Below are 19424 nucleotides of genomic sequence, written 5' to 3'. Positions count from 1 at the left end.
AGAAGGATGCCAGCTCTCCATAGACATCAGACTAGACGTGGGCCCCAGAGGAGGTGGCGGCAGCACCTGGAGCATTAAAGGAGATGACGGAGGCCACTGTGGGTCCTGCCCATTCCCAGGATAATGGCAAATTCCAAGGAAGTTTTTATTCACTGCAAAGGTGCTCTGCAGGTGGACAGAGAAAAGGCAAGGGACCAACTGAATCCCTCGGGACAGCCAGTTTGAGCTATCTGACATAAAGAAATCAGAGAACCAGGGACTGAGGGTAGCAGGCAGGACCATGCTTCGCAGGTTCCTGTATCTGCTGGACATGGGGTCTGTCCTCTTTGGCATCACTCAGTCTATGGCTTACGCTGAACCCACCTCACTTAGACACAGTCTTCCCAGCGAGCCCACGGCAGCTTCTGATTATTTCCTTTGCTCCCCTCTTCCTCCCACTGCCCTCCTGGGAAAGATATCCCTGGAAACAAGGTTGCTTGGAAATAGAATCATGGATCCTTTATCATTCATCTCTGGGAAGCCCCAGAAAACAGGAGAAGCATTGAAAATTTGAGAGTGGCAAGTGTCAACTTTTTTTCCCCCAAATAAATATTGGAAATGATGGGTGGATCCTCAGGAGAATTTGGGAACTGATTATGGAAAAGGTGGTGCTTGGGAATACTATTTTTGTATTTTTTAAAGAGTGACCCCTATGCATCCCGTGTTCATTTAGAGCATCATGCTGAACCCCATTTCCTCTTTCGTGTGTGGTCCCATGATGCAGGGTGAGCCGTAGGCCTGTGATGACAGGGGTTTGGCTGTGGACTCTGGGGCCACGCTGTGCCCGGACGCCCACCTTGACTTTTCTCTAACAGCTCCACATGAGTCTTGCTTATGCGGTGGGACTGCTGGCTCTGTTGGGGTGAAGGCAGAATCTGGGTCCTGCCCTGGCATCTGCATAGTTCCTGCAGTGGCCTTGGCTGTGCACATTGGAAATGTGCTCTAGGTTTTGTTGAGTTGGGTCTGGATTTTCTGAAGATCAAGGCTGGTGGGGGGGATGGTCCCAGCAAGAGATGTGTAGTTTAGTTAATCACTATTTAATCTGGGACCTGAGCTAGTGGGTTCAAATCCCACCTGGATCCCTTACCAGGAAACTGGGCAGCTCTTGCTGCCTCTCTGAGTCTTAACGTCCTTTTTGGAGCTGTGGAGATGATAAATAATATATGCAGATGATAAATAATATATGTGAAAATGAAAGGAGATATCATAGTATTGTAGGAATTAAAATGTGTTTTGAGCCCTTACTAAGTGCCAGGCAGTCCTAAGCTTCTCTCCCCACAGGTATTCCTGCATTTAGCCCACACGACCCTATATGAGGTGAGTTCCAATATTACCTCTACTTTGGAGTCTAGGAAACTGAGTCTCAGGAAGGGAGTGACTTGCCTCAGGTCATCCACCAAGGGGCATGGATATAACTGACACAGGATAGCTGGCTGTGGAGGCCACCGGAATGGCCTGGGACAGTGGTTCTCAAGCGTCAGCATCCCCTGGAGGGCTTGTTAAAACACAGATCTCTGGGCCTCTATGCCTGAGTTTTTGATCCAGTAGCTCTGCGGAGAGGCCAGAGAATCTCCATTGCTAACGAGTTTCCAGGTGATGTAATGGTGCTTCTCTGGGACCCGGTCAGAGCGACTGCTCTGGGACCATTTTCTAACACTCTTGCTGTTGCTTAGTCGCTAAGTCATGTCGACACTTTTGTGACCCTAGGGACTGTAGCCCGCCAGGCTCCTCTGTCCATGGGATTTCCCAGGCAAGAATACTGGAATGGGTTGTCATTTCCTTCTCCAGGGGCTCTTCCCCACCCAGGGATCGAACTCAGGTCTCCCGCATTGCCGCAGATTCTTTACCGTTTACTGCTCTAGAGAAAAAATAGTAGCTAGGAAGGAGTGGGCAGGCGAGGGGAAAAAAGCCACACCTCTAAGTTGTTAGGCCAAGTGGTGTAGTGGCACGAGCAAGCCTGTGAGGTCTCAGACGGGGGTTCAGGTCTTGACTCCACCACGACCACGGGCGGGGTTAATAGAGAGGCATACAGCCAAGCCGTGCAGGTCAACCGAGAGGCACTCCACCCTCTTCCCCCCGCCCCGGCTCCAGGCGTCTACTCCCCCAGTCCGCAGTAGCGCGCGGCTAGCCTCTCCATCCTTGGTCCAGTTCAGCCTGGCAAGCGTTGCCATGGCAGCGCCGCGGGCTGGGATGCGGGAGGCCGAGCGCGCTGCCCCGCTCGCCTCTTTGTGCCGCGGGGGTGTCAGTGCGCTGCCTCCATACCCGGCCGCACCCTCAACTCAGACCCCGACCCCCGGGACGGGGTGAAGGGTAGGGTGTGGGGTTGCAGGGGCGCGGGGAGACGGGGGGAGGGCCGAGGGGAGGGCCGGGGGTGGGGCGCCTCCGCCCGCCAGCCGCTCCCGCATTAAAATTTCATGGGCGCTGCAGCAGCTACAAAGACTACGCCGGCTGCGCTCGGGGGACCGGCGGGAGGGAGGCTGCGGACGAGGGCGGGGAGGAGTTTGCGATGGGAGGCGCCTGCAGGGGCTCCCCCAGTTCTGCGCTGTGAGCCGGGGCACAAAGAGCTCTCTGCACTGGCGCCGCAAGACCGCGGACCCGAGGTAAGCCGCCGACCCGTTCTAACAGCCCTCCCTGCCCAAGCATCCTTGTCTGCGCGCCGGGAACAGCCTAATTTCCCCGAGGCTGGCGTCGAGGGTAGGTCCCAGGGTCCCTGGCTGGGACAAACCTTGCCTGGGGTGGCAAACCTTGCCTGAAGCTGCCCTCATTTGTTGGACGAAGAGCCTCACCAGTCCGCTGTTGTCAAATGCAGCCGACCCCGGGCTGGGTGGGGCTTGGGCAAGAATGGGGGGAGTTTGCAATGCGAGTCTAGCGCCCATGGGGGTCTTGCAGTCATGATCTGAAGGGAAACAAAGACCCTCCCTTCCCCCCCGCTACCGGACAGAACAGGAGGCGTCAGTCCCCCTGAACCTTTCCGTCCGCCAGAACCAGCCAAGCCTTCGAGGGCCCCTCCGTGGTCTCAGAGCTGGAGGTGGGGGATGGGATGGGATGCAGGGTTCTTGAGCCCCCCGCCCCCGTTGTTTGATACCTAGCCACCCCCCCCCCCCAAAACCCCCAACCCTGGCGCCTGCCAATTCTCCACTTCGGGACTCAAATGCCAGATGTCCGGTGTCCAAAGGGATGCAGAGGGCCGGAAAACCTCTTCAATGAGAAGAATAATGGTATCGATAATGATAATAATAATAATAATACATCAGGTCGAGGAGAGCTCTCTGCTAGCAACAGCTTAGTGCTTTGCATGCCTGTTCACAACAGTCCCCGGAGGTGGTAAGTGTCCCATTTTAAAGATGAAGAAACTGAGCTCCAGAGAAGGTTAGCGACAGGTCCAAGGTCACACAGCCAGGTATGTTTGAATCCAGATAGCCCACGTTGTATCCTTAAATGGGTCTGCAGAGACCCCAGAACCCCCAGCTCCCCCCGCCCACATCTCTCCCATACATTCTCTAGAGAGGCTGGGGATTTGGGAGGGAGGGGGCCCGATCTCTGCTCTCTCCCACTGGAGGACCCTCGGCTGGAGACACTGCTTCTCGGCCGTGAGGGAAGCTGGGGGCTCCGTATGCCCCCACCCCCATCCTCGGGGGCTCCAGGCCGGGGGCTGCCCTGCGACGGGACTGCTGGCGCCCTCACCCCACTGCAGTGCGGGCGCGGGGAAACCGCCCCCACCTGCTGCTGGGGGTGGGGCGGGGGGAGGGAGGAGGTGCTAGTGCGGGGAGGGGCGGGGAGAGAACGGCTTTGTTTTTCTCGGTGCTCAGCCTCAAACCGAGTGAGACCCGGGGCCCAGCGGCTCCTTCGAACGACCGAAAAGCGGTCCCCATCTGGGAGAGCCGGGGAGCTTCGCGATTGCCGGGGCTGGTGGGGGAGGGGAGGGATGAGTAATTCCACTCGATAGACTGGGAAACCTGAGGACAGCGGTTCTCAGACTTTAGGGGCGTTGCTTCAGGTACGGCAGATGTCCGGGCCACGTGGCCAGGGGATGAGTCAGCAGGGCTAGGGTGGGGCTGGGCATCTGGAGGTTTACTCAGACCCCTTCCTCCTCTTCATCGGGCAGATGGTCAGACCTCTCCCCTCACCCCCGGCCCAGAACCACTCTGGGTAAAAACGTATCCCCGGGACACTTGGGCAGAGGTTAGCGTTAGGTGGCCTCAAGCTCATCCCACACTGAGGTTGGTTAATTTCATGTTGAAAAAATTTTGAGGGTATCCAACTCTTGGCAAACCCATGGACTGTGTAGCCCACCAGACTCCTCTGTCCATGAAATTCTCCAGGCAAGAATACTGGAGTTTGGGTTGCCATTCTCTTCTCCAGGGGATCTTCCTGACCCATTTCCAACCCGAGGACCAAATTTCTGACCCAAGTATTGAATTCCCCACCCAGGGATCGAACCCCCGGTCTCCTGCATTGTAGGCATATTCTTTACTGTCTGAGCCACCTGGGAAGCCCGTTTTAAGGGTAACATCCCTATGGCTCCCTTGCCCACCTATTTTGTTATTTAATGATGCTGGCCATTGAGAAAGTCTCTGAAATCAACCCTATACCTTCTTGCTGCATTTTTGGTCCATCTCATCACTCCTTCAGGGAGGAGAGAGGTGAATTCTTTGGAGTCGCTCAAAGGAACCGTAACTTACCACGAGATTTAGAAGGACCACTCTCTCTACTGGTATTCAAAATGAATTCAAACATAAAATTTTTTTGGTGATCTTTAAGATGAACATAGTAAGTTTAAACGAATGCGTGATAATTGTAGAAGATTTGGAAAACACTGAAAACAAAAGGGATGAAAAGTCCAAAATTTCATCATCCAAGAATAACTACTCTTTTTACCGTTTTCACATATTTCCCTGCAGTATATTTTCTGTTCTTGAAAATACTAAGTGAATTTGTGCTCTGTGTATAATGCTTTTAAAAGGTTTCATCAGAGGAGTTTCTCCATATTTTTATGCCCTTGGCAGAAATCCCTGTTAACAGGGTTGGTGTCTCCTTATTATTGGTCCTGCCAGTTGTTTTTAAAATCTTCCTCTTAAGGATCCTTTCTCTGGACCTCATCCCTGCTCTTGCCCAGGGCAGGATTCTGCTCTTTGAGTTGATCCCTCCTCCAGGCAGCCTACTGTGGTAGAAATAGAAGGCGCTGAGTTACAGGGATCTGTGTGCGAATCCTCCCCCCACCCTATGCTCTGTGTCAGTTTCAGGAGGAAGTCGTTTCCCTTTCTGAGCCTCAGTCTCCTCATCTGCAAAGTGGGAATCATAATTCTTGTCCTTAAAAGGTGATTGTGAGGCTCTGAACCCGTGTGTGTAAAGTGCCCAACACCCAGTAGAGACATGGCTGCTTTAGTGCAATCCACTCTCAGCTCAGGTCACTTCTACTGCCCGTGAATCTTGTAGAGACATCTAGTTATGTGCTTTCATTTGTATTGGGCTTGTTGGTTTCTCTCCTGGGTGGACCTCAGGCTGTTTGAACAGTGGTATTTCTGGGGCACTGGGGCCATTGTGCAGGCTCAATGGGCTGGGGAACAACTTAAAGGCTAGCCCTTTGTTTAGAAGGGATCCTTCCCTCATCTTTGAGGCACAGCTCATCTGTCAGCTGGAGCTCTGTGGAACAATAGCCAGCCATGCTCAGTAGAGGCAAAGGCTGGCTGAGGGTGACATCTGTCCCCTCGTCCCTCGCCAGGCTGACCGGATCAGACAAGGCAGGTGTCGCTTGCTCCCCTGGGGTGCCAGGTGGGCCCCTCTGGAAGCTACTGGGTGAGTCATGGAGGGGAGGGAGGGGCTGAGCTAACCTGTGCTCAGAGGTGTGGAGTAGATGATTAATGGTAACCAACTCCAGCTACCATTTGTTAACCAAAGTTCTTGCTGGGAGTTGCTGCTTGGAGACCCCACGGAAAGGCTGAGAATTGGGCACTACAGATGGGAACTGGAGGCTAAGAGAGGTGAAGTGATTGGCTCAGGGTCAGACAGCAGGTTAGTTGTAGAGTCAGGATTTGAGTCTAGAACTAGTCTGGCTCTGAAGTGTGTATTTGAAACTACTCCAGTATGCTACCTCTTCTCCTAAAAGGGAACATAATCAGTTGCCTCAAGACCATGGAAGCCACTGGAATAAACTGACCCAGATGCTTTAGCAGTTATCGTGAGTTCTCTCACAGTAACACTGATGACCAGTGTTTGCATTTGATACAGCCCTTCCGGGTCTTTTCTTGTTTAACCCCCACCCCCATATCTGAACAGAAGCCTTCTCTCCCTTAGGGCCTCAATAGGCCTGGTTAGAATCCAGCTGCATCATTTTCTTGCTGGGTGATCTTGGAGCAAGGCACTGGACTCTGAACCTCAGTTTCCTCATCTGTAAAATGGGAGTAAAAAAATCTAACCCATTGTTTTCTCAGGTAAAGGCAATCCCCTGTACCCGCAGCTCAGGGGTCCCCTTGTTTGAGAAAGGTGTGGATACTGAAGCTCCCCTTTTGTGTAGGTTTGTATTGGAATGTGTCTGGATACAGTGCTGTGCGCGTGTGCAGAAGCCTCTCTTCCTCCACAAGTCTGCCACAAGGCGCCTTTCACACGCTCTTATTCCCAGGGGCTGCCATCATCCCCCAGCACTCGCTCATCCACAGCAATGTAGGCCAGCGTCTCTCTGATGCCTCAGCTCTCTGAGCAGCTATTTTATTCCAGAGTCAGGAAAAAAAAAAAAAAAGCCCTCAAACCCAGAGGGATCCTAAAATGCAACCAAATGCGTTTCCCTGGCCGCTTTTCCTCCATTACAATGATCAGCGCAGAGTGTAGGGGGGAAATTGAGTATCTGTGGATGGTATTCATGAGCAGTGTGGACAATGGTAGTCATAACAGTGTAAGAAAAGAAGAGAATGCAAGCTAAGAGATACTAGTTACCATTACATTACTCATGTAATCCTCACAACAACCCCTGTATGGCAGGCGCCATTAGTACCCCCATTGTGTGGATGAGGGGACCAGCTTGAGAAGCGATGCAGCTGCTCAAGGTGCCAGAGCAGGGCCGGAAGCCCATGTGCTTTCCAGCACCTTTGGGTGTTCTGGTTGGCACTGGCCCCACCAAGATGCCTTGTGGTTTCTCATTTCTCTTCCCATCTGCATCCCAGGAGAGCATTTTGGCAAATGCTGTGATTTCAGAACACAGGCTGGCATCTACTCTCCAGTGCATCCATGGCTACATTTCCCACCATCTTTGGCGTCTACTCTCCACCGCACCCACGGCTACATTTCCCACCCCATCTTTCCTTCTCTCTCGATGACAGCTGGAGGCATCTCCCTGCCTACCCGTATGGTTCCAGACACATTCATGTGGCCGCCGTGATCCTACCAGCATCAAAGGAGTAACCAAGGTGACCCTTCCCCTCCTTCTGTGTGCTCCTGGGGTGGGGGAGGCCAGTCTCAAGCTGTGTGGTCAGGTCCACCATGAAACCCACATGTGTGGGAGAAAACTTGTAGATTTCAGAGGTTCTCTGGGGTCCAGTCCCTCAATCAAGGCCTCCCTGATGGGACTCCTGACCTTGAAGTAGGGGTGGGGTGGGGATCTGTTGTGGAGTAATGGGACCTGAGACGCTGGGACCTGGGAGCCCACCACCAGGTCTCTGTGGGGCCTTTGGCCTGACCCTTCTTGAGTCTTGCCCTCTGTCATCAGTTCTAGATGATTTTTGAAGTGAACTATACTGAGGCCATGTCATTTATATGCCATAAAATGCAATCATTTAAAGCATACATTTCAATATTGATAAAGGTACACATCGGTGTGGCCACCACCACAATCAAGATATCAGACAGTTGCATCACCCTGAAAGTTCCCCTGGTAAATCACCTCCTAGCCTCAGGAAACCACTGAGCTGCTTTCTGTGTCTACAGAGTTGACGTTTTCCCTAAAGTTTCATCATTAGGGACGCGTTTGTGCTTGGCTTTTTTTTTTTTTTTTTTGCTCAGCATAATGTTTTTGAGGTTTAAACTTGCCATTGTTTGTTGTCAGCAATTCAGCCCCCTTTTCTGGGTCTAACTTCAGGGAGGCATATCGTATAACTCACCCACTGTGAGCGCACAGTTCAGTGAGTTTTCGTCATTTTACTAAGTTCTGCACCCATCACTACAACTCCGTTTTAAAACACTTCCACTGGCCCCATAAGATCCCTCACCCCATTTAGCGCTAATCCCCAGCCCACTCTTAATCCTCGGCAGCCTCTGGTCTGCTTTGTCTGTATAGGTTCGCCTTTTCTGGACATTTCATGTAAATGGAAATCATACAGCCTATCTTGGGCCTGGCTTCCTTCACCCAGTTGTACTATTTTTGAAGTTTGTCCTTGTCATAGTCTGTAGCAATAGCTCGTTCCTTTTTATTGCTGAGGAGATTTTATTAATACTATATGTCTGGACTACCAACAACTACAAGCTTGCTTATCCGTCCAGCAAGACGGGATTTATATTTGATCTGTGCTTCCTAAGTGGGGTATATACACCCGCCGCCCCGGCAGGCTTATTAACCCTGCAGGATAAATATGGCCCATCAGTGTTACTGAAAGATTTATTCAAAGTTTAAATCATTAACTGGGGAGGATAATTTTTGGAAACACACCCTGTGCGCCAGACACTGGCTGAGCCTTTGAAAATAATTAGCCTTGAGTCACACGTTGGGGACATGGGTCTGGAAGCCATCATCTCACTCATGTTTGTTTGACCTCAGAGCCCTTTATACCCTCCTAAACAACTGTCAGCTTGATGCAGGAGCTGAAGTTTCCACTGAAACCTCCGTTGATTTATTCATATCAGGGAGTCTGGGTTCACAGGGTCAGGGGAAAGGGTTGTTATTGTGTTTAAACAATGTTCCTCTGAGTGGTGCAGGGTCTGTTCACAGAGTGCAAGACCCTGAGACAGAGGAGAAGGAAGGGAATATCCGGGTTCTTGGAGATGTTCAGGACCACTCTGGGAAGCAGCCTTGCAGATAAGTATTCAAACTTCCCAGCTCACAGCCTACCAGCCTGCCCTCTCCTGCCCTCTACTGGTCGGTGGAGCAAAGTACAGCATCCCTGAATCCCCAAGTCCAAGGAGAAATCAGCGCTCCAGCTCTTTTGCTTTCCTATCCCTAAGACACAAAGAAAAAGCTTGTCCCCATTTTATGGGGCCCCAGAGAGTAATTTTCCTACCCCACTTTTGACATCAAGGCTAGTATTTTACAAACTCCACCCTCAGGGACTTCTGAGGAGCTGAGTTTGGTAACTTCATCTTGAGAACCTGTAGATCTGGTGTCAGGAGGAGACTGGGGACTCCTGGTGATTTGGGCTGGCCCTTCCCTTCTTGGTTCTTGTCCTCTGTCATCATATTTATAAAACTTGGCTAGGGCTCCTTTTCTTGCCTGGCAGTCAAGTGGGGACCTCGACACTGTGACCCCTGGGCACATGCTTCTTGGTTTAAGGGTCTGAGTACCTCTCCTGCTCTGGGCCCGGGCCCCCAAGTCCAGGTGCTGACAGCAAGCTCTGGAGATGCGGTGAACGGGCCGAGCCTGCCACTGGGTGAAGATAACTTTGTCGCTGTTTGTTGTTTAGTCCCTAAATCGTGTCTGACTCTTTGCCATCCCACGAACTGTACCTCCTTCGTCCGTGGGATTTCCCAGGCAAGAATACTGGAGTGGGTTGCCATTTCCTTTTCAGGGAATCCTCCTGACCCAGGGATCCAACCTGCATCTCGTCTCCTGCATTAGCAGGCGGATTCTTTACCACTAGCCGCCGGGGAAGCCCTAAGGTAGCTTAGCTGTCACTAGAAGAAAAGCCTGGGAGCTGGTCCTGGCTCAGGATGTGTGGGCATTCTCTGGTCTTCTCCACACTGCAGACATGGGGATGTCGCTAAAGAGCCCCAGCCCACCATCTGGCTCCCCACGTTTTCTTTTTCTGGGGCATCAGAAAAGAGGATAGGAGATGAGGGTGGGGGGGGAGTGGGGCAGAAAGATAACTGAAGTTGGGCCTTCTGCTTCCCATCCTCTGCCTCAAGCTGCGGGTGGTTGCTGCACTTCAGGGGAATGTCTGGACTGGGAGGACCCTGGGACCCGGAGGGAGGGGCCGCCGGTCCAGCGTGACCCGGGATGGTGGAGCTGGGATCAGATGTCCAGCTTCTCGCCCTGCTCCACGCTCTCACTCAAGCTGAGCTTGCCCTGCTCTCTCCAGGGTCCCATGTTCCTGTTGGCAGGGAACAGGGAGGTGTTCTGGGAAGCGAAAGGTTTTCTGGGTAGGGGAAGGGAGGTGGGGGTGGTGTGCCTGGGCCCAGCCTCCCTGGGTCCCGGGCAGGGGCTGTCTCCTTAGCAGAGAGGTCTGGCCCGGGCTGGGGAGGGGCCTGGGTGCAGTTTTCTCCTGTGTTGCGGTCAGCTCTTTTGTCTTCCAGGATGGGCCTATGGGGGTCTCCGTGGGGTAGGAGCTGGGATCAGGGCACTGCCAGGTAAGCCTGGGCAGGGGGTGGGGGAGGGGGTTCCACTGAGTTCAGTTTCCTGGCGGATGACTGTTCCCCCGACCCGGGCCCTTCCCTGGGTACCCAGGCCCGGCCTAAATGCTCCTGCTGGGAGCTGGGGGGCTGGAAGGCTTGTTGTGTGGGGTCTTGGTGGAGGTGGTGGGCCTGAGTCACGACCATGGCGGGCAGGTCCACGGCACAGATTTCAGCACGTGCTTTCATTCAGCGCAGATGTGGACCGAGTGCCTTCTCTTGGATAGAAACTGAGGATCCGGAGGTCAACGTGCGATGTGGTCCTGCCCTCTCAGATCTTCGTGTAAGAATGTGCTTTATCACCATCTCTGTGAGGGAATGAGCTCCCCGTACTGGGAGGTGTGCATGTGTGTGTGTGTGTGTGTGTGTGCTGGCAAAGGGTGGTGCAGAGCCCCCTCCCCCAGCAGGAATGTCAAGCCTCCCGAGGACTCTGAAGGCCCTTTCTGCCCCCCCTGGACCCTTGCTTCTTATCCACCTGTGATGCCCGCAGGGCCAGCTCTGGGTGCTCTCTGTTGCTTCCATACCCCCTGCTGGCCCTGTTAAGGCGGGGCGCCTTCTATATGCGTTACTAGCATCCAAGGCCCCTGCCCTACCCTGTCTCAGCATTGGCGGCACGGGAGGGAGACGGGGGTCTCTGAGGGTGTCCCCACCAGGTGTGGGTTAGCCTCGGGTGGAGGCCGGGCCCCCCTCCTCACTTGCTGTGCCCCCTCCAGGCGGCGCTGCCCCGGCTGCATCTCTAGGACTCGTGGCCCGCTCTCCTCCTGGACTCTGGCGGTGGTGGCACAGGGAGCAGTCTTCGCTGGTTTTCTGGAACCCTGGACAGCTCCCCGAAGATCTCATCCTTCCTAACTCCTGGGCCTCCCCTGGATAAAGGCCCCTCCTGGTTGGTGCTTGGCCGAGGACAGTGGCGGAGCGTGAGGGAGGCTGGCAGCCCATCATCCATCCCTTCTGCATCTCCCTGGACCTGCCTGCCTGTCCCCGCCCCTGTCCAGGGCTGGGGGCCCTTCCTGACCCCGTGAGGGCCTCACTGCTCCTCCCATCCCTGCCGGTGACCAGGCGGAGCTTGGCCTGGGTCCAGGCCCCACTGACCACACCCTCGGCAAGGCTGGGTCTCACAGGACCTGCAGGATGGGGGCAGGAACCTGCGGATGGGCGTCAGGGACGAGCTGCCAGTGGGGTGGAGGGTGGACGCAGCTCGGGGAGTCGGTGGGCTGGAGTCTGTTTTGCGCCCTTTGCGTGTGAGTGATTCCCATTTTTCCGGGGGCTTCTGGGGTTCTTCTTCCTTGCTTCTCTCCCTGATGGTCACCAGGAGGAGGCAGTCTAGGCCTCGGGGGAGCTTGGGCCTTCTTCTAATGCTGTGGAGCTCTGGGAGGGACTATCCTGAAAGGGGAGGGTTTCCAAGAGAGGAGAAGACCCCAGCCAAGGGGCTTGTGAGGAGACAGACCCTGGGCCTGGCTCCTGACATCCAAAGGGGACAGTCTGGAATCAGCCTCACCCTGGCCCAGTCTCAGGCTCCTGCTCCTGGTCACCCCCATCCCTGGGAAGCAGAGGCGGGCAGGGTAGGCTCCATACAGGTACAGCTTCCCCATCACGGGGCTGTGGGCTCACTCACACGCCCTCCCTTTCTCCAGTCCCCCCACTGAGGGGCCGGCCTCAGTGCTTGCAGGAGGGCGGCCATGGCCTTCCCCGGAGAAGCTCAAGAGCCTGACGTCCTTTTCCTGGGGCAGGAAGGGACGCTGTCATAACAGAACTCCACTCCTGGATGGCCGAACTGCAGAAATGTATTTTCTTATAGTTCTGGAGGCTGGAAGTCCCAGACCAAGATGGCAGGTTGTGAGGCATATCTCCTTGGCCGGCAGACAGAACCTTCTCGCTGTATTCTTACATGGCCTTCTCTCTGTGCGTACGCAGAGAGAGATGGTGTGTGTGAGAGGAGAGAAATAGATATCAGGCATCTCTTCCCTTTCCTATAAGGGCACCGGTCCTATGGGGTTAGGGCCTCATCCTTATGACCTCATTTAGCCTTAATTGCCTATGCCAAAGCCCTACCTCCAAATATAGTCACATCGGGGCTATGAATTTAGAGGGAGACACAATTCAGTCCCTGGCAGGTGGTCACCACAAACCTGGAAGCTGGAGCCATATACCCTTTCGAATTCTCATCCCTGATGGGGAAGGGAAGGAGAAGCAGAGAATGGGAAGCAGAAACGGTGTGGCAGGTCCTGTGCGAGGGAGGCCCTGGGGCCCTTGGAGAGACACGGAATTGGCCAAACCCAGAGCAGTGGAGAGGAGCCCCTGGGAGAGGAGGGTCCTGTGAAGAGCCTGGGCTTTGGAGCCTGAGGGTTCTGCTCTGACGTGCAACCTTGGGCAAGTCACCTCACCCCTGTGAGTCCGATTGCCACTCTGAAGCAGGAACCATCAGCTCACCCGGGGAGCGGGGCACAGGGAGAAGTCAGTGAGATCTCACAGCTGGCACAGTGCTTGACTCTTAGTAGGTGCTCAATAAACACTCCCGTCTGTCTGGGAGTTTGGATTTAGGGCTTCTCTCTTTTGGGCACCCTGGACTGTAAACTCTGCATCTTTGATCCAGAGGCGTTTCTGACCAGTGCTTCCCCAGGTGTATCTTTTTGTTTGTTTGTTTTTGGCTGTACGGGGTGGCATGTGGGATCTTAGTTCCTGGACCAAGGGTTCTGTGCCCCTGGTGCTGAGAGTGCAGTCTTAACCCCTGGACTGCCAGGGAAGCCTTTCCCTCTTATATTTTTAATATCCCTCTCTAATCAGGTCAAGGAATCTACTGCATGGCATGGCCTCCACAGTAGCTCTGAATGCTTCCTGGGGAATTTAGTATCTACCCTTCTCATCAGAATTGAGCACCTACTATGAGTCCTTCCCTGTGCTGCTCATTTGAGGGGGATATAAGTGCAGATACAGCCATGATTCAAGCTGGCAGGGTTTTACAGCCATGCCAAGCGGGAGAAAACCAGTCCACACAGAGAATGAGCGGATGGGGCAGAAAAGAGTCTCCTGAGGCACAAGTTCTGAGGGTACAGGTGGGTGGGTGGGAGGGAGACCCCAGAGTAGGCTGGAAAGGCTTCCCAGGGAGGCTGAACCAGTCAGGATCTTGGGAGGATGAGAAAGATGTGGCTAAGCTGAGAGTTTTCCAAGGGAAATTAGGTAAGAGATTCCCAAAGTAAGTTATAAGAGATGTCATTGGTCTTAAAAAAAAAAAAAAAGAAATTAAAATTCAGTAGGTTTCCGTAGTGCAGGACTTATCAGAGCCTGTAAAAGCGCTGATGGGAATTGTGAATACTCAAGGACAGACAGAGGACTAAGTGTTTTCCCCCAAGCTTTACTGGCAACAAAACCCTTTTCTTAAGGAGCATCATTTAGAACCGCAGAGAGTCTAGGCTGGGGTTTCCGCGGGAGAATGATAACCGTGATAGGGATGACACTAGGGCACACCCAGGTGCTCCGGAGCAGTGGCTGGCAAGGCAGCTCTTTCCCTGGGGCCGGCAAGTCTGAACTCGGCTGCAGGAGTCAGGGGAGCTCTACACGGCTAGGGCGTTTGCAGGAAGGGCCGGCCAGCGGTGGGGGTAGCCAGATGCCTGGTGGTGGGGGACAGAGGGACCTGTCCACTGGAGCCAGTGACTCTGGGGTATCAGACCTTTTGTGAGAAGATGCTGGTATGTGCGTGTGTGCGTGTGCCTGAGTGTGACAGGATCCAGCCTTCTGGGAAGTGGTGACCAGGACCAGGCAGGGGGTCTTTCCAGCCAGGACCAGCAGGGTCCATTTTCGGGGATCTGAAGTGGCTGGGGGAGGGGCCCCGAAGCCCACCGCCCAGAAGCAGGGACCCCGATTCTTTTGGGCAGGGTCCACGTGGACAGTCTTATCCTGGGGGCGGGGCTGAGGCGCTGGCGGCAGACCCCCTGTCCTGGTCAGGCCCGGCTCCCTGGCTGGTGGGGGCGGGCGGCCTCTGGAGATGTGGCTGGGGCAGTGTTGCATGGTGGGATTAACCTACTAACCCAGGGCTCGGCCGGGACGCTGTGGCGTGTGGCGAGGTGCCTGGCCTTCTGCCAACCAACTAACCCACTAACCAGGCCCGAGCATGCCCTACTAACCCCCCCGCAGCCAGACCCTACTAACCTCGCAGCTCACGGGCCTTCCCAGGGGTGGGGATGTGGGGGCAGACGAGGCTCCGGAAGGCCCTGCCCGTGGCCTGGGATCTCTGTGCAGACCCACATTCCAGGACCGGGCGCGCAAACAGGACTTGCCAACTCTGCCGCTTCCTGCTGTGGCGGGGGTGTGGGGGGGCGGACTTGGAGAGCGAGTCACCCCGCCTCTCTGAGTCCGTTTCCTCGGCAGTGGAATGGGAGGCCACCTCCCAGGCGGCCGTGAGCATTCCCAGGAGGATAGAGTTCTTGATACATGGCAGATACTTAATCCACATTTATGCGAGGTGGGGGCGGGAGGCCCAGAAAACCTGACCCATCGGGTCCCCTGGCAGGCCCTGGTCCCTCTAGGTGGTTTGCACACAGACCCCTCTGCCTGGGGCCAGACACTTGCTTTGAACCCTTAACTGTGTCTTTCCCCACACTCTTCCTCTCCTCAGCTTTTTCCCCATAGGCAGTTCTTTTGTTCAATTACTAACCCGTCTAATCCCGGGGCGGGGGGCCTCAACTGCACCCCGACTACCCTCCCCTAACCAACTAACGGACCCGAGTGTGTTCTTCCTTTTCTCCTAGCGACTCCCGTGTGTGTCTGCTGAGGTGCCCCTGTCCGCTGGTGCTGTGCTCTGACTTACTAACCCAGTCCCTACTAACCCTGTTTTCTCTTCTTACTAACCCCAGCCCTGCCGAGCTCTGGGCCCCCGTGGGGGGCTAGTTCCCCCCTCCTTTTGGCAAGCAGACGTCCTAGGCTGGTCCTGCAGACAGATGCCCTACTTTGCTGCCCCGATTGGCTGTGAGTTCAAAGTTCCCTGGGTCAGGTCTGAGGGGGGCGAAGGCCAGGAGGAAGAGGTGCTCCTGCGGTTCTAGAGGGAGGTCGGCCTCTGAGCACAGAGTCTCTCCTCTGCGCAGAGTCTGGGGGCCACTGGGAGTTGGCTGGAGCAGGGCAACCTCTGCGGTGTGAAGGTGGAGGCCTGCAGGTCTCTTTCCAGCCAAGGGAGCGGAGAGAAGGGGCCTCTAGGTCGTCCTTCGGAGGGAAGTGGGGGCAGAGGTTCTTACTGGGCAAGCGGCCGATAGAGGCGGGGCCCCACTGGGGGGCGTGCCCTGCACAGGAAGTCAGCAAGGGGGGCGTGTCCCTCAAGGGAGTTAGTAAAGGGGCGTGTCCCACGCCGGAAGTCAGTAAGTGAAGACTTCCTCCGCATTGGAAGTCACTGAAAGGGTCTTAACCGCGGTGGAAATCACTGAAGGCAGCGTTTGGTACAGGAAATCAGACAAAGGGGGCATTTCCTATATTTGAAGAATGCGAAGAGGGGTATTTGTTACACCGTTAGTCAGTGATAGGGGGATTTCTGCCTTATCGCAAGGCGGTGAAGAGGAATGACCAAAGAGATGAGTGAGAGGGGCCGTTCATACGACAGGAAGTTGGCTAGAGGGGCCCTTCCCCATCCCTGGAGCTGCGAGATCCCGGTTTCCCACGCCAGAAGTAGGTGTGGTCCATTTCCCCTACAGATGCCTTTGAGAAGGGCAGTCCACACTGGGAAGTTTGAGAAAACAGCAGATCTAAAGTTTGAGAAGAAAGCAGATCTTGGGTAGGGGGTTTGCGGGATAAAGTGGGAAGCAACCAATGAACCCCAGGCGCCCACAGGGCCCTGCACGCCTTGGGCCAGTCAGAAATTCACCCCTGGCTCCTTGTTTTTTTCACCCCCACGTCCCTACCCCAGCCTGTCTACCCCAGAGCCCGCCAGCCGCTAAGCCAGGGCCACACCTGGGGGTGATTTTATGCCTCACCTCCAGTAGGCACCTTGGTCTCTTTGGGCTAATCTCTGGCTCCTCTGCACTAACTCTTGCTCTCACCCAGCTAATCCCTGCCTCGCCCTGGCTGCCCCAGGGGCTGACCATTAACAGCCAGCCCTGCCCATCTTGGGGGGCTCCAGGCTCCTGGCCTGGCTCTGACCTGCTCTTAATTAACCTCTCCTTCACCTGACTAACTCCTGCCCCCCCCTTCCCCCCCCCGATCTGTTCCTTTCAGCAGAAACTAACGGCTTGTGGATTTCTTTCTGACTAACAACAGGTCTAACACTCCTCGTCACTATTACTATTAACAGCTTGGATGTCGGCATGGCTGGGACTTGACTAACACGGGGAGAGGCGGAGCTAGTCGTGTGGGCCGTGGTGAAGGCTCTGGGGAAGAGCCAGCTGAAGTCAGGAAAGACCTCGGTGCTCAAAAGCAGATGCCGGGGCTGGGCTGTGGCTCAGGCCGAATGGAGGAGTGGTGTCTGCTGTGGGGCGGGTGGGGTGGTGGGTGGTTAGAAGCATACTCAGCCTTCCAAGATTTTGGCCGCTGCTGCTGCTAAGTCACTTCAGTTGTGTCCGACTCTGTGCGACCCCATAGACGGCAGCCCACCAGGCTCCCCTGTCCCTGGGGTTCTCCAGGCAAGAACACTGGAGTGGGTTGCCATTTCCTTCTCTGCTAGACACATCCTATTAACCCCTTATAATCTGCATTCAGATTCTGGTTCTTTTAAGCAATAGCCTGATAGTTGTATTAGTGCATGCAGCTTTTGTAGCCACCCCCGCCCACGGCCCGTCTAGTGTGTAGAGAGGAGATGCCATTGTAATTGGAATCGTCAGTCACCAGGTGAGAGTCTAGAGTCCTTGATTTGGGGACTTCAGAGTTTGGAAGCCTTAAGACATAAAACTTTGGATAGTCATCACCCACTGACACCTTGGTGTAAATTAGCTCAGCGTTCTCTTATAACTGCTGTACAATTAGCTGCCCTGGGAGGACCAGAATGTGGCTGGAAGGGAGTCTGGATCTCTTCAGGGCTGGGGGAGGCTCCTCTGGGAACAGAGAGGAGAAGCTGGAGTCTGGGGGTTCCTGGGTGGGTGTAAGAGGGGAAACCAGATGGCTGGGGAGGGGGAATAAGAGGGGCTGTTTTGCTGGTTTGGTCTGGTAGTCAGGGTCTGTGGGAGAGGACAGCTTATAGCAGGGCCTGAGGATTGGATCAGCTCAGGGGCAGGGTCAGAGTCCTGCCTGGAGGCTTTGCGGGCAATTTGCTTGAGTCATTGAATACTGCTGTGGGGTTGAGAGCCTCTCTGACAGTCAGAGACTCAGAGCTAAACTCGTGGAGCCGCTGGTGAGGTCTGAAGGGTGATCCAGAGGCCTGAGCTGCAAAGGGAAGGAGAAAGGAGGACACATCAGAACCTGGGATGAGGGGGAGCCTGCACCGAGGAAGCACATGCCTGCTGCCCTCTAGTGGCCGCCTCGCTTCATTTCACTGGTAACATTTCCCATTCTGGGGGGCCTCTTTATTCAACTGCAAAGACCTGAGGATGCTGAGGACCTGCTGTGTGCCCAGCACTGCTCTGGGTCTTGGACCCACGCACAGGTTTTTCCATAGTGCTTGGCTAGCTTGGTGGGGGAGACAGAGAAATAAAACAGGTAATGCAGTGAGGTGGGCACCATGATAGGGGTGATGGGCCTGTGGAAGTGCCCAGGAGGCAAAGGATGAGAAACACCTGCTGCGTGCCAGGGGCGGTGCTAGGCATCAGGGATGAGTGGTGATTAAACATCATACAACCTTCAGGAGCTTTAATGCTAGCGTATCGAGCGGGTGTGGGGGAGAGTGGGCTGCGGGCCACCAGTAGATTTTCTGAAGAGGAAGGCATCTAAGCGGAGCCCTGGCTGGGCAGAGTGTGGTGGCGAGAAGGGAGGACACAGAGTTCTGGGGGTCAGAGAGGACCAAAGAAGTTCTGGAAGGGTGTAGGGGACGAAGCAGGAGACAGAGGGGAAATGGACACATACCAGATGGTGTTGCCAGGGAATTTATCCAAAGGGCAATGGCGGCGGGGTGGGGGTGGCTGTGGATGTGATCTGAGGAGGGGAGATGTTAGATTTCAGTTCTAGGCTGACAACGTGACTGTTTCAGCCTAGGTGGAATTGTGAGATGCTGATAACATGTTCTGGCCAAATTTTAGGAAACTGGTTAGAACTTCTGGAAAGGTGGTGGGTCCTCAGATCCATGTTAAGATAAATAAAGAGGGCCATGTTCCTGCCAGGCAGGGGCCTGGCCGAGGGGACAATGACAGGTTGGAGGAACAGTCTTAAAAGCATGTCGTCCCAAGCCCCTGGAATGGCCATGCTGGTCTGGGGGAAGACCTGAGGGGACGTGGTCCCGGGGCTGGAAGTCCACAGGAGAGTTTCGCTGGAGAGGGACCCTGTTAGTCCCGTGTGGCTGCAAGGGGGCACGCAGGCTTGGAGGAAGCTTCCAGGAGGCTGGTCCCAGGGAGGGAAAAATGCATCTTGGTGGGTAATGAACCTTATGGAGACAGAAGAATTGGGAGTAGGCCACCTTTGAAACTGAGGATGGTGGTGGGATTCTGAGATTTTGTGTGTGTGAGTGTGTGTGTGTGTGTGTGTCCTTGACTTACTACTAGAGGAAGCCGAGCCCAGGAAGGCAACTCTGTTCTCCACCCCGGAGCCTGGCCTGCCGATGCTCACTCTGGCCTGGACTCCTCTGAGCATCAAGTTCGCTAGGAGCTGTACCTCAGGAGCCCGGGAGCTGGCCTCCCAGCTGGAAGAGGCGACTCAGTCCTTTAACAGCCAGTGTGGGGGAGAGGCCACGGGGTCCCTGCTGGGGGGTGTGCTTGTGTAGATATTGATATTGCAATATTGAGCTGGGGGATTCCCTGGGG

General features: G+C 54.8%; 3 long non-coding RNA genes across 5 annotated transcripts; 2 read left to right on the top strand and 1 right to left on the bottom strand.

Moving 5' to 3' along the window:
• The first annotated feature begins 2501 nt into the window (after positions 1-2501).
• On the top strand, positions 2502-9670 carry LOC123327542. Of its 2 annotated transcripts, none has more exons than XR_003104182.3 (3): positions 2502-2639; positions 7197-7439; positions 8954-9670. It is a non-coding gene; the product is annotated as an uncharacterized LOC123327542 (long non-coding RNA). The 2 variants fall into 2 exon arrangements; XR_006545481.2 differs by having other exon boundaries at positions 2511-2639; positions 7353-7439.
• A 33-nt stretch (positions 9671-9703) lies between these two features.
• On the top strand, positions 9704-11512 carry LOC102410383. 2 transcript variants are annotated; one of them, XR_327314.3, is made up of 4 exons: positions 9704-9837; positions 10471-10524; positions 10765-10849; positions 11280-11512. It is a non-coding gene; the product is annotated as an uncharacterized LOC102410383 (long non-coding RNA). The 2 variants fall into 2 exon arrangements; XR_003104181.2 differs by having other exon boundaries at positions 10760-10849.
• Positions 11513-12325: 813 nt separating this feature from the next.
• LOC112579903 lies at positions 12326-15013 on the bottom strand. The gene is made up of 2 exons (XR_003104184.2): positions 14710-15013; positions 12326-12463 (listed from the first exon to the last, which is right to left on the bottom strand). It is a non-coding gene; the product is annotated as an uncharacterized LOC112579903 (long non-coding RNA).
• Between the last annotated feature and the right edge of the window lie 4411 nt (positions 15014-19424).

This window comes from Bubalus bubalis, chromosome 17, assembly GCF_019923935.1.
Source record: "Bubalus bubalis isolate 160015118507 breed Murrah chromosome 17, NDDB_SH_1, whole genome shotgun sequence".
NCBI classification, from domain to species: domain Eukaryota; kingdom Metazoa; phylum Chordata; class Mammalia; order Artiodactyla; family Bovidae; genus Bubalus; species Bubalus bubalis.
Note: the sequence above shows the minus strand (reverse complement) of the source record. Positions and strands in the feature narration are given on the sequence as shown.